Source organism: Podarcis vaucheri, assembly GCF_965113315.1.
Source record: "Podarcis vaucheri genome assembly, chromosome: 1".
NCBI lineage: Eukaryota > Metazoa > Chordata > Lepidosauria > Squamata > Lacertidae > Podarcis > Podarcis vaucheri.
The window spans coordinates 30,302,391-30,316,291 of record NC_138759.1 but is presented as its reverse complement, the minus strand read 5'-3'; the positions used below and the strand labels follow the sequence as shown (position 1 = coordinate 30,316,291).

At 42.1% G+C, this 13,901-nt stretch overlaps 1 protein-coding gene across 27 annotated transcripts in view; it reads left to right on the top strand.

The window, feature by feature from the left end:
- Positions 1–13,901, top strand: part of NRXN3 (neurexin 3) — a 1,220,542-nt gene that overhangs the window by 171,367 nt on the left and 1,035,274 nt on the right. The gene's annotated exons all lie outside the window — the stretch shown is intronic.

The following is a 13,901-nucleotide window of genomic DNA, read 5'->3' as shown; positions in this document are numbered from 1 at the left end:
AGTTAGGTACTGCAGAGTGGATGAGCAAGCAAGAGGCAGAGACACAGTTGCTGAGAGGGCTGGATGGTTGGCTTTTGTGGATGCCTGTAGTTGTTTGTTCTCATAGCTGCTGCCACTGCAGCTAGTCAGAAGCCTCTGTTCACAGCCAGCCATGTGACCTGGGTCTTAGTGTGTGCATTGTGGTGTAATCAATCTAGTGTCAGACTAGGAATAGGGAGACTTGGATTCTCATCCTCGTTCAGCCATGAAGTTCACAGAATAACCTTGGTTCTGTCGCTTTCTCACAGCCTAACCTCCCTTGTAGGGCTGCTGTGAAGACATGTACGCTCTCCTAAACTCCGTGAAGGAAGGGTTGGATACAAATGTAATAAATACATAAGATGAAGGAGAAGCCAGATCTACTTATTTTATGCTTGCTCTGTAGTTGCAAAGGCAACTGAAACATTCATTCCCCCCACATCAATTACTAGTATTTTTGGTCAATGCTCAATTAAAGGTGTCAAAAGAATTAGAGGAGTTGTTATGGCAACTGTATCTTCAAAATTACCATTTTTTAAAAAAACGAAAAGCACACACCCTAAGTGTTCTTTTTCCCTATAAGAATGCAGAAGAGTCTCTCTCTCCGCACACATTACTTATTTCTTCATTTTGAAAGTGGCTAAGCTATGGAGGAGTTGCATTTACATGTCCTACTGAAATATAAAAGATGCCTCAGCAGGAATAATACTGAGACTATTAGTAATCCTGTCCGTTTCCAAGCAAAGGAGAAGGGGAAAAGAACTAAATGTATTCAAGGAAACAACATGACACACTCCCCCATGGCAGCAATTGTGATCCTTGTAAGGAACAAAGGAAAAGTACAACTTGAGGTGAATGGAGGGTCATTTGCATTAGGATGGTGTGGGTTCAAGACTTGCCCATTCTGGACAATAAATTCACATTATAAACCTAGTACTCAGCCAGCAGGGGGACATTAGTTCCACAATGCTCCTGCCTTTCCATTGTCTATGAACCTTTCTCCACTTCATCATTTTGTCTACTGTCTTCCCAGTGGTTTCCATGCAATGCTGATATACTGATCACTACCTGTGCAAGACTGTAGTGGTGCTCAAGCCATCACCCTTTACCTCCAGTGGCTGTTTTATTGTAACACTGTATTTCCTTAGGACAAGAGTGCCTAACTGTGGACCTCCAAATTCTGTTGGACTACAACTCCCATCATCCCTGTCCATTTACCAAACTGACTGGTACCACATCTGGAGGGGCTATAAGTTAGCCACCAGTGGCTTAGAATAGCACACAGTGTACATGGCTCATAACATGACTGTGTGAAATAGCACAAGGAAATATGTCATCCTGGAGTGAAAATAGAGGAGTATATAGTGGTAGCTGTCAGGACCGATAGGTATGGTCACTTTCCAGCCCTCAGAAATTATACCAATTCCAGGAGTTGAGTGTTCAGGACTGCTCATAAACCTAATGGAACCACATATCAGTCTGTTTCTGGTCCATGTTGTGATTTATTTTAAAAGAGAGTTGTATTTAAAGATGAATTTAAAATACATTTTCTCTTAAACTATCACATTAAAATATGCAGCGTTAGTCATTTTAATATGTCCATTTGAGCCAAAAATTACATCAGAATATTTGGGAAATATGACAGCTGGTGGATATCTGGAAGGTGCAGTTCAAGTCAATTCATAACCAGAATTTGAAGTATCTCTACCAAGAAGGAGATAGGGTTTTAAAAAAGGCATTGTTTTACTGTTTCTATGTTGATTTTTATTGTTCGTACACCACTTAGGAACCACCCCTTTCCCCAAATTAAGTAGTTTACTGTAGAAAGAATTTTAAGTAAATAAACTTGCATTGAATTCCAAGAGAGGACAGGGTTGGAGATACGGAAGGCACACACACACTTCCCATTCACCATTTCGTTTGCAGAGCAGTGAGAGGAGGGAACTTCACAAGAAGGAATTCTGCAGGTATGAAATGCACATCAGTGATGATTTTGCACATCAGTTCAACCATTGGCAAAGTGAGGGTTAAAGTCAATAGTTCAAAATAACTTTTGGAAAACACTTTCAAATTGATTTTTTATTGCCCTTTTTTATCCATGTTTAAAATTACAAGAAATATAAGAATGGTAAGCAGGAAAAGCAATTTTCAGATGAAACACCATCCTCTGAAAAATAATAATCAAACATTTATAATCTGACTATGGATTTGTCAAGCAATGACTACTGTTTGTGTCTCCCTCCATCCTGATCTCTATCCATTCTCTGTCTCTGTCTCTCTTTTTGTATGGAAGCCAATCCTAGATTTGCGTCAGAGATTTTGTGTGCATGAAATGAAAGTAATTATTTTACTTACTTCCATGGATCAGAAAAGGTGACAAGTAGGAGGAAGAACATGCCATGCTTTTAGTGCCTTAAAAGAAGTGAAAAGAATTGTGTCTACACAATCAAGAGCAACCCTGAACATTTTGTTGCTTTGTAAAAAAATTCCTTCCAGTAGCACCTTAAAGACCAACTAAGTTAGTTCTTGGTATGAGCTTTCGTGTGCATGCACACTTCTTCAGATACACACGAAAGCTCATACCAAGAACTAACTTAGTTGGTCTTTCAGGTGCTACTGGAAGGAATTTTTTTATTTTGACTATGGCAGACCAACACGGCTACCTATCTGTAACTGGAATTTTGTTGCTTTGGTTAGAGCAGGGGTTGGCAACTTGGTCCCTACCTTCCACTAGTGGGCGTTTCAGGATTCTAGGTAGGCAGCAGGGGTTCTATGGCACAAGCTGACTCCTCCTTCCATTGAGCATTGGTGGGCGGTAAAGAAATTTTACCATCAAGAAAGATGCATGAGTGGGCGGGAGGTATAAAAAGGCTGTCTATCCCTGGGTTAGAGTCTAGTTTACACCCATTGCACTGCATTCCCCAGTCTGCTTTGCTCTTCCTAATCACTTCTTGTCCTTTCCTTTCCTTTCTTTAGGGGACCCTTAGACTATACTAAGTCCCAGGCATTGTCTGATATTCGCATTCTTAAATATGCCTTTTGTGTTTTCCCCACAGAATTGTGAAATTAACAATCTGTGTAAAACGGAAACTATTCCTTGCTTTTATATTATTGGCTTAATGCAGAGATTTTCAAGTGTTCTTAGCAATCTCTTTATTTCTTGTGCACTTTTTAACTTAAATATAAAAACCTTAACTTGAACATTTTGGAACCAGGTCCTTCTTAAAATCAAAATCCATTTTGATGCCTGATGCAGGTTGTAAGGATGTAAGAGAACTTTGTTTAGCCCACATTGTTACATGAACCAATGTTATTCCCAGACTAATACACAGACTGGAACATAATTAATGCTTCAGATTTCACACTTCTCCAGATTTTGTGGTAAAGTGCTCTGTTCAAAAAATGCACCAGAATGAAAAGAGTGCCTTCTGATGTGCTACATCCATATTGCAGATTGAAAAAGGCATTTCTGAGGACTAGTTCCTCCTCAGTTTCTGAACCTGATATAACATGTGCTGAGAAAATATACATATTTAAGACTTGCATATGAAAGTCACTTTCAGTTACTTGGTAAGAAAAGTGACTAATAATTTTTTTAAAAAATTTAAATATATTGCTTTTGGTTAGCCTGTATTATTTTGTTACCCTAGATGTGGGCAATAATCAATCTAGCCAAGGTGGCAAAACATTAGTAAAAACTGCTTGTCACACTCAAATGAAGGGCAAGTGTCACTTTTTAGTGGCTTTATACCACATACAAATGAATGTGATGAAGCAAAGAAGCAGAGATCCTGCTCTGAGGTTTTTCAGAATAAACTCAGCTAAAATTAGGCAGTGGGTATAATGAGAGTGAAAGAAATATGTCTAAATTTGGGTGTAACTGAGGTTAGAATGAGATCCAGTCAAGAGAAAAAACAGGTATTGGGAAAAAAATGTTATAAGTTAGGAACTAAAACAGAAATTTAATAGTCTGAATCTTAAAACATCCATCATCATTGGATGTCCATGAATTCTAGTGTTACCAGAGGAGAAAAAACAAAACAAAACTTTTATTTATCCTCTTTCCCCAGTGTTTCCAGGTAAATATATTTTTGTTCATCCAGGCCTTTTAAATAACCTAACTTATGGTCTGCTTCTCTTACTTTTCAAATCTGAGTTTTATATGTGCTTTTGGTTTTTAATAGCTTGTATTGTTTTACATACATTGTATTTTAATTATTGTATTGGATTTGCGAGCCACCAAGATAATGTAAATAAAATGAAGTAAAACAATGGAAGGACAACTTAATTAACCAAGGGAGGATTTGTCCTTCCTGTTCCCTGCTTGTGGGTTAACATTACTCTCTTATTGTGATATCAATCAGTATCAGGGAAAAAGAAGACACACAGTTCAAGATGAGGCTGATGCAACTTTTGAAACATGTTAGCTGAAACCTGTGGAGGAGGTAGGTGGTTGAGTTACTGGAGGAAAAACAACAGCAGCTCATTAGGACACTCTCCCGGCCGAATCACCGTCAACTTTCTCTTGGCAAAATCTCTTCCCTGCATGAATGGAACCAAGGCTGTGTGCTGAGGGAAGTGGGCTGCCTGATTTTTCTTGGCACAGTGGTGTGACTCAGTTGACTAGATTGACTTAATTTGAGTCGAGACAGAGTTTATGTGAAGGAGAAACTTCTGTCTCCCACACTTTGTGCAAAGAAGCAGCAATGACACTCAGAGGGATGTTAATAATGGAAGAGCTCTTCTCAACTCTGGATTGTGAATGTAGAGAGGGAATCCAGCACTGAGTTAAGAATGGATTTTCACTGCACACTTTTAGTCGCTCAAGGGACTTTTTCACTAAGGGATTTTCCTTGCTATTTGGCCTTTTGATGCTCTCATCTTCATTTGAACTTGTATAAAGCTAAGTCTTCGTAAAAGCTCTCGGTGTGGGAATGAGAGCTGTTCTGGAGGCAGAGGTCATATGGTGTAGAAGACGAGGGTAGGATGCAAGTTGGAGTTATAGTGGTTGGCCAGATGTTTTTGCATTCTGGGTGCTGGTTTTGGACTAAGAAGTATTGTTTCCCATTAGCGTTCTAAATGTAATGTACAAATTTGGGAGTTTGTAAACTATGGAACAGGAGAGAAAGGAAGGGAGGAACAGAAGGAGAGTGGATATCAGGGACCAACCACATTGTTAGAGGCTTTGAAAATTTTTCTATGTGTTCAGTTCTAGGTGTAGATGTTCAAAGCAAAATAATCACACAATTTCCCTGTATAAGATGACTGTTGGCTACATGGGTGTTCTGCTCCAAGGACAAAGGAAGTGAGAGCAGATTGTTTTAATGGAGTCCCAGAATATAGTCTTTGCACAGAGAAATTTACTTTGAATTCAGGGTTCCTTAATCCCTAAAATATTAAGCAAATTAAAATGTGGATCAGATGCAAACATGGATTTAATATAAGAGGTTTCCCTAGCAGCAGTTTTATTTAGGTTATACTGGAACTAAATTCAATAAAAATAAATACAACAAAATATAAAGGTTGTGTCCAGAGTGTTCTTCTTGTTTAGCATGCCCATTTCACTTTGGGCTTCACAGTCTCCCTAGCCTTCTTTGTGTGTTCCCTGTATATGCACTGCCATCTCCTGGAATTGTGGAGCTGGCTTTTTCATTTTTCCCCTCACTAAACTGCAGATGCACACAGTGTCAGCCATGTGTTGCTATACATTCTAATAAATTGGGTGCTTTTTTGCCAAAAGTGTGGCAGGAGAGGAGGGAAGGTCTAGTGATGAGATCACAAAGTTTTTGGCTTCCGTGAGCATGCTGTAAGACTCAGCTCTGGGGGGAAGAAATTGCTGAATGGATGTTAAGAGTGAATATTGTAGACTCACAGATGCAGAGGCACAAAAGGTGAGAGAAGAGAGGTCTTTGATTTATTTCCCTTGCCCGACATTCCACTAGCTTGTCAGTTTGTTCTACCATAGTAACTCTGAACAATGAGATAGCAGAAAAGAAAAAAGAAATTTGGTATAAAAATCCAGTACATATTCTGTTTAAAGTGTGTGGACCTTGCGGAATGTTTAACAGAGGTCTGAATGCATTCTAGGGCTGAAATGAAACAGCCACCCCAATTCACCATCTCCATTCTCAGGTGGCACATCAAGGTGGGCATTTTGGGGTGGGGGGGAGGGAGCAGTTAGAACTGGCACATGCATTTTGGTGGGAGGACACGTATCATAATGGTGGTGGATTTCCCCACACCACCAGTTGTTAAAAAGCATGCGAAGGCAGCAGGAACATAATTTCTCTCCTGTCTCTTTTCCATTGAAAGCTGATCTCATGTGCTTTAATTTTGTTTAAAAAAGAATCCATTCACACACAGCAGACACCTGGGAGTTTACTGTCTACTCCTGTGTTTCATTCCTGTCTCCACAATGGAGTCCCTAGATGACCACAAGCCCAGTAGATAATGGTTCCCCGTTCATGTTTTTTTTTGGCCACTGCCAGACTGTTGCTATTTTGTAGGTGGGGTTCAGGTTGCACAATGAAAGTGGAATTTTCACTCTGGTGGGACATACCTGCTTCCTTGGAAATAATAATCATCATCATCATCATCAGACTGGTTTTTTGTGATAAGGTTGGGAAGCTGTACTGGAAAGTCAAGAATTTCACTTGACAGGAAATTCTATCACCTCCCTTCCTATTAGAATTAATTCTCAATAAAGAGAGGGTGTTGTATAGTTTGTTCACCCAAGATGGTGTGAACAAATCAGGATGGACACACAGTAACACAGATTGTCTGGAAGTGGCCTTTGTGTCCTGTCAAACACATTGTCATAGCTGCTTATACAGCTGTGTTTTGGAAGGGTGTGTTTGTGTTCTTTCTGGTTTAAGCCTTTATGGCCCTTTCTTGGCTTTAGAACTGCAGAAAGAGCCTCATGTTCATCTGCTAGACTTGTGACTGGATGTCCCACACTTTAAAATATGTTACTGACAGAAGCCTTCCTTGAGAGGCCTCTGAAAAAGGACTCTCCACATTCTTTCTCAGGGCTGAATTAGACAGTACACACATACACATTTAACATGTTGTGTGTCTAATTCTTGCCATGGGACCATGTCACATGGGACCTTCTTTAAAAATCAACTCCTCCCCTGACCTATTAGTGATTATTTGCTTGGGGCAAATAACAGTTTCAAAGGAGGGGGGGTTTCATTAGAACTAAAGCAAGTGAGGGAAATACTGTAGTTAAATAGACCCTCCCTGCACGAAATGGTCCATCACAGTTGCTATTTTTTATGTATCTGTCAATCTAGCACATCTTTTGAATATGCACATTTAACACATCTTTTAGTTTGGCCCTGACAGCTGAACTTTTTATAGTTAAAATGTGTTTCTGTTTTGTAATTATCAACAGGGGTGGTAGGGTAACATGGCAAGTTTCTGTCCATGCAGCTACTAGACATCAGTCTCTAATACAAGATAATGTAGGAAAGGGCCCTTCTTCCTGCTCAACACTATCTGCTTTGGTGTACCACCCTCCTTTGCTTAATTTTTTTAGCATCAAATTCTGCAAAAGTTCTTCCAGCTACCTTGATTCATAGCTACTTCCCCCCTCCCTTTTACTACCACCACCACTTCTTTGTCCTCCTCTATTTCCCTCTCTCCCCTCTCTCTTTAGTTACCTTTACAGAGGAGCAGACAGACGTGCAGCTACACATTGTCAATACAGGCAGTAGAAGTCAATAAGCAGCCAGACAGGCAGTGAAATTGAGGGAGGCAGCTATAGATTTCTGAGCTTATTTCTTGTGAGTTTTTCAGAACTAGTGTGATTCACTCTTGTCGGATGCTATTTTGAGCCAGGCTGAGATGAACACATTCCCCTAGTGAACTATATGCTGCTTCCTGTGCTCTCACCCCACCCCCACTGGTCTTTGGTTTTCATGGAGTTTTTTGTGATGTGGTGCAGAGGAGTGAAATAATACCTGCTCCTGGAAAGCTGAGATGAAAAGATGCTCTGGGGAAAGTCCATAACATTTGGGAAGGCAGGCCAGGTGTCGGCAAGTGTGGTAACGATTAAGGGTGTGTGGCTGTGGTGTGATGGAGCCTGATAGACGGGTTAGCATGAAGTGGATGGAAATGAGAACTCGGTGAAACATCAGCAGAAGCATGCTAATTAGAAGATTGATTAGAGTATGGTGAATTAACGAAAGAAGGAGAGAAGAGCCCAATTAACAAAGTGAAGAGGAAGCATGCCAGCATTAGTTACTCCCAAGGTTATTCAGCTCTGGTGAGCAAACACGGTGTGTGTTCACACCAGTGCATGCGGTAGGTGCATTTTGACAAGGAGGAAGGGCCATAACTCAGTGGCAGAGCCAGTGGCGTAGCGTGGGGGGTGCAGGGGGGGCCGGCCGCACCGGGCGCAACATCTGGGGGCGCTCGCTCGCACTCGCAGCTCTCTGACCCTACCTGGCTCAAGTGCTAAAATCCACGGGTTAGGGGGTGCAAATTACTTGCCTTGCCCCGGGTGCTGACAACCCATGCTACGCCACTGGGCAGAGCATCTGCTTTGCATGCAGAAGGTTCAGGTTCAGACCTCAGCATCTTTGTGTAGGGCTGAGAATGCCCTCAGCCTGAAATCCTGGACAGCTGTTGCCATTGTAGATGATACTGAGCTAGATTGGCCAATGAGCTGACTCAGCGCAAGGCATCTTTCTGTGTTCCTACCACTCTCCACCATGGGATTTGGGTGGCAATGACTAATATAATCTTATGAAATCGGGCAAGTTTTGATTTCCTGGTTTGATAGGGAAAAAGACACCATGACATTCAATCTTGAGCATTTTGAGCATGTGATAATGCTTTTGAGAGACACCTGGACAAGTGCATCTGAAGTGAGGTCAGGTGGGAGAGCTTTGTGGAGGAAATGGATGGGAGAAGCTGCTGCTGCTGCTGCTGCTGCCGCCCTGTCTCTTCCTTCAGCAGGAGATTTACAGGGTAACATCTGAAGTAAGAGCTGTTCGACAGTGGAACGGACCGCCTCAGGAGATGATGGACTCTCCTTCACTAGAGGTTTTTAAGCAGAAGTAGGATGGCCATCTGTCACGGATTCTTTAGTAATGATTCATGCATTGTGGCGGGGTTGGACTAGTTAACCCTTGGGGTCCCTTCCAACTCTATGATTCCATGATTCTATGATAAGAGCAAGGTGGCATTCCTTTGTGTGTGTGCATACACTTGTAAAGCTAAGCAAGTGTGTGCTTGGAGTTACTGGTTGCAGTGATACCCAAACTTTGAGGAGAGAGAACAGAAGGATTGTTTAGTTTTACTCATGCAGCTTCCAACCTAAATCCAGCTCTGGTTTTTATGAAAAATCACAAGAATGGGAAGGGGAATCTAGGTCAAATTTGTCCATTTTGTTCTTCTTTCTATATTCATTCAGTCTGATGTCTTTTAATAGTCACTACAGCCAACCTTTTACATCTCATCAACATCTACAGCCAGTAGGAATAGAAAAGGGTTCTAAGCTTGTGTTGTCTGTCTCTACCATCATGCTAGGAAAGATCAGTTTTGGCACCAAGCCCTGCATTCTTCTTTTCAGCCGTGTGGCATTGGTGTTTCCAGGACCAGGTGATGTCCAGGAACACTTGGCTAATAGAGTTGCATGGGACAGGCAAGTTTGTTTGCCACCCTTTCTGCTGTCCTGTTGAATCATCTGCTTATTCATCCATCCTCTGGAGCAGATGTCAGGACAAGGCAGTAACAGAGGAAATTGTTAATATTGCACGAGGTCAGTGAGCTCACACCAGGGAGAGTGGAATAGAAACAGGAGATCCCCAGTACACAAACACCAACGTCTCTTGCTCTTCCCATGGACTTTTCCCCAATGTACCTGGTTCTAGCCAGTTTCTTCTGCTAAGACCTTGCCTTCTCCCTCCAGTGCATCATCACATGGCTGACAGCCGATGAAGTTCAGTCAAATAAATAGAGGCAATGTGCATCCTGTAGTTGCCTTAAAGTTGCTTATATCCAAGTTGTAAGACAAGCATTTGATTGCAGAGTGCACAAGTGTTCAATCCTCCCAGTGGGGAGAGGAGAAACCTCATGTCTGTAGGGACCACACTTGCTGGTGTTAATGTGAAGTGGCAGCTGCTGGGAGAGCAGAAGGGATATTGAGAGTGCAGTGTCTTTGCATAGGTTAAACTGCTTGCTGAGAGAATTGGATGTGGAAAGGGAGACGTACTTGGCTTTTGAGCTCCTTCTCTTGCTGATCTCCATAGAAGTCTCAGTTCTGACACCATCCTGGAATGGTAATGATAGGGACACTGGCTCCCTGCTAGGGTAGCTATTTATGCCAGGAAAAAGGAAATAGATTACAAAAAAGGTTACAGATCTGCATGAGATCTGCATGCACTAATTTATATGTATAGGTGCAATTTTGTAAACTACTGCTGTAATTCAAGTAAAAATACAATACATCTCACCAGTGAGGCAGACTGTGGCTAGGTGACCTGAATAATCGTCTGTAAAAAGATAAAGGACCCCTGGATGATTAAGTCCAGTCACAGGTGACTATGGGGTTGTGGCGCTCATCTCACTTTTCAGGCTGAAGGAGCCGGCATTTGCCTGCAGACAGCTTTCTGGGTCATGTGGCCAGCATGACTAAACCGCTTCTGGTGCAATAGAACACTATGACAGAAGCCAGAGCGCACAGAAACGCCATTTACCTTCCTGTCGCAGTGGTACCTATTTATCTACTCCCACTAGTTTGCTTTCAAACTGTTGGGTTGGCAGAAGCTGGGACAGAGCAACAGGATCTTACCCCATTGCAAGGATTCAAACCACTGACGTTCTGATTGACAAGCCCAAGAAGCTCAGTAGTTTAGACCACAGCGCCATCTGCATCCTATCTGCGCAATGGGGTGAGCTCCCATTGCACTGCCCCAGCTTCTGCCAACCTAGCAGTTGGCATACCAGTCAAGTAGATTGCACCAGAAGCAGTTTATTCATTCTGGCCACATGACCTGAAAAGCTGTCTGTGGACAAACGCCATCTCCCTCAGCCTGAAGCGAGATGAGCGGCACAACCCCATAGTTGCCTTTGACTGGACTTAACCTTCTAGGGGTCCTTTACCTTTTTATATTTTTATAATCTTCTATCTGGTGCAGATGATGATGGGCTGCTTCAAGCCCCCTGTTTTCCCTTCTTATGTCTCTTTATCAATAATGTAGACTTGGACAGTCCTTCAGAGGATGCCTTCAAATTAGAAGACTGTCCTTTGTGAAGTGGGATATAAGCGTTAGTCATTAGATGGGAGAGTCAGTACTTTACATTTCTCTTAGTTGGGCAACTTGATTCAGGAAGTCTGCTGCCTCTCCTCAAATTTGGAGTACTCTGAAAATGAAGCCTTTAGGAACGTGAGGACAAGCATGGAGATCCATCAGAACCACACAAAATGGAGGCATTGATCTGGGCCTGTCAGAGGGGATAATATAGCCCCCGCAATGAGTTTGATTTACCCTGTGTATTGTAATCAGATAGCAGTGTAAGTTGTTCCCAGCAAGCTCTTTTAAATCACTTTTAGTACGTATTGAAAGTGACAACACTGTATTTTATTGCTGAATTGCTGTCCTCAAGTAATAAGTAACACATGTCATACGTTTTAGCTGGGGTTGCTGCTGCAGTGGCCCCCCTCCCAGCACACTCCCTTTTTTCTGTCACTCACACAAGCGCCTCTCTCTCAGACCATGTGAGCTTCCTTGTCATGACATACTGAGTCCTAGAATAGACCTGTCTCCCTGCTTCAAAGGCTGGTTGGAAGTTTAGTTTGTTTCGCAGTCATAATGGGAGACAAGGGAGAAGAGCAGGATCACTGCTGGTGGAAAGAGCAATGGTGTGGTGTGATCTAAAGGTGGGAATGGTTCATTTAATTTATCAGTTTTTATTGCACTTTTCCACCACCAGCGCCCTCAAAGTGGTTTACAAGAAACAAATTAAAAAGCACTCTAAAATCACTTAAAATTTTCAACATGAAACCTAAAGGGTGGTATTCATCTAAGTTTTACTCACAGTAGACCCATTGAACTGAATGAATCTACCTTAGTCATGTTCATGAGTTGAATTCCGCCCATGGATATTAATGAGTCCTATCAGCAGAAGTCCTGTGCAAGGACTTCTGCTTGCACAGTGGGGCTTTCCCCCCATCCCGCAAAATTGACTTGGAGGCGGGGTGAGTGAGAGAACCCCTAGAACAGTGCACAGGAGGAAGAGAGTGGGATCCTTGCTACCCTGGTGTGGGTTCAAACTATTTCCTCACTGTGGCCCTAATCCAGATTAGGTGGTGGTGGTGAGGGTCCCATCCATGCTGGGAGGGGTTCAGTAGGCTCTGAAGCCTTCTTAAAATGATAATTAGATTTATATACCCAATTTTCTCTAGGTAGCTCAAGATGGCATACAGTGGTACTTTGGGTTACATATTCTTCAGGTTACATATGCTTCAGGTTACAGACTCTGCTAACCCAGAAATATTACTTCGGATTAAGAACTTTGCTTCAGGATGAGAACAGAAATCGTGCTCCAGTGGCACGACGGCAATGGGAGGCCCCATTAGCTAAAGTGGTGCTTCAGGTTAAGAACAATTTCAGGTTAAGAATGGACCTCCGGAACGAATTAAGTACTTAACCCGAGGCACCACTGTACATAGTTCTACTGCTCTCCATACTATCATGCTTTATTGTGTTTTTAATATTCTTTTGGGACCCGCCCTGAGTGGCTGGGGAAACCAAAGCCAGATGGGCGGGGTATAAATAAATCATCATCATCATCACAACAATTCTGTCAGATAGTTAGACTGAGAGAAAGTCACCCAGTGAGCTTGGCAGAATGGGAATTTGAACCCAGCTCTCCTATGTCTCAGTCCGACTCTCTCACCACTGCTGCATGATAGCTCTCTTAGGCCCTGGTATGTTTGCATCAGTAGCACAGTATGAGCCTAGAAAGCTCTAGGACCATTTTGGTCTCATTCTATACTCTGCGGTCTTCATAAAGATTCCAAAATGAGGGAAAATATAATTGTGGGTACAAAGGAAGGTGCAGTGGTACCTCAGTTTTCGAATGTCTCCATTGACAAACATTTTGGTTTTCGAACGCTGTAAACCTAGAAGTAAATGCTTCGGCTTTTGAATGTGCCTCGGAAGTCGAACCGAAAACGTGGCTTCCATATTGAATTTTCTGTATTGAGTTTTCTGTTTTGAGGCTTCCGTACTGAGTTTTCGGTTTTTGAACGTTTTAGAACTCAAATGGTCTTCCGGAATGGGTTACGTTAAAAAACCGAGGTACCGCTGTATAGCATCTTCTTAGCATTGTTTGACAGAAGAAGGGTAGACACTAATGATCAAATGAGAGACAGGATGGGAGTTCTTTATTTGAATTGCAGTACCTCAGCTCTGCTCTCTGTCACCCATCTTTACCTCTTATCAGGAAGGAATTGGATAACAATCTCTTGGCAAGACCTTCATTAGCCTATGAATGAATTGCGTTGGGTGTTTAAAGTGTGTAAGTGTGTTTTACCAGCCAGTTCAGATTTGTCAAGGGGCATATCTGAAAGAGGCATTCATCAGGAAAGTGACATTTATGGAGAGTCTGGGGAAAAGGGAAAAGGGGAGGAGAAAAGGCCTGAAAACTGCTGATGGTGTGAAAACTATGTGGGTCTATGTGTATGTGAGAAAAATCAGAGAGGCTAAATGTAGAGAGAAAACTTTCCACCCCTGCATTTGAACTCCCTTATGCTTCCAATTCCTTTCATGTGTAGAAATAAGGTTTGGACTATAATATATTTTACAGAGCATTGGTGAATGATAGCCATGATACCATGATAACGTAGATTAAAACATCCATTGAGAGCT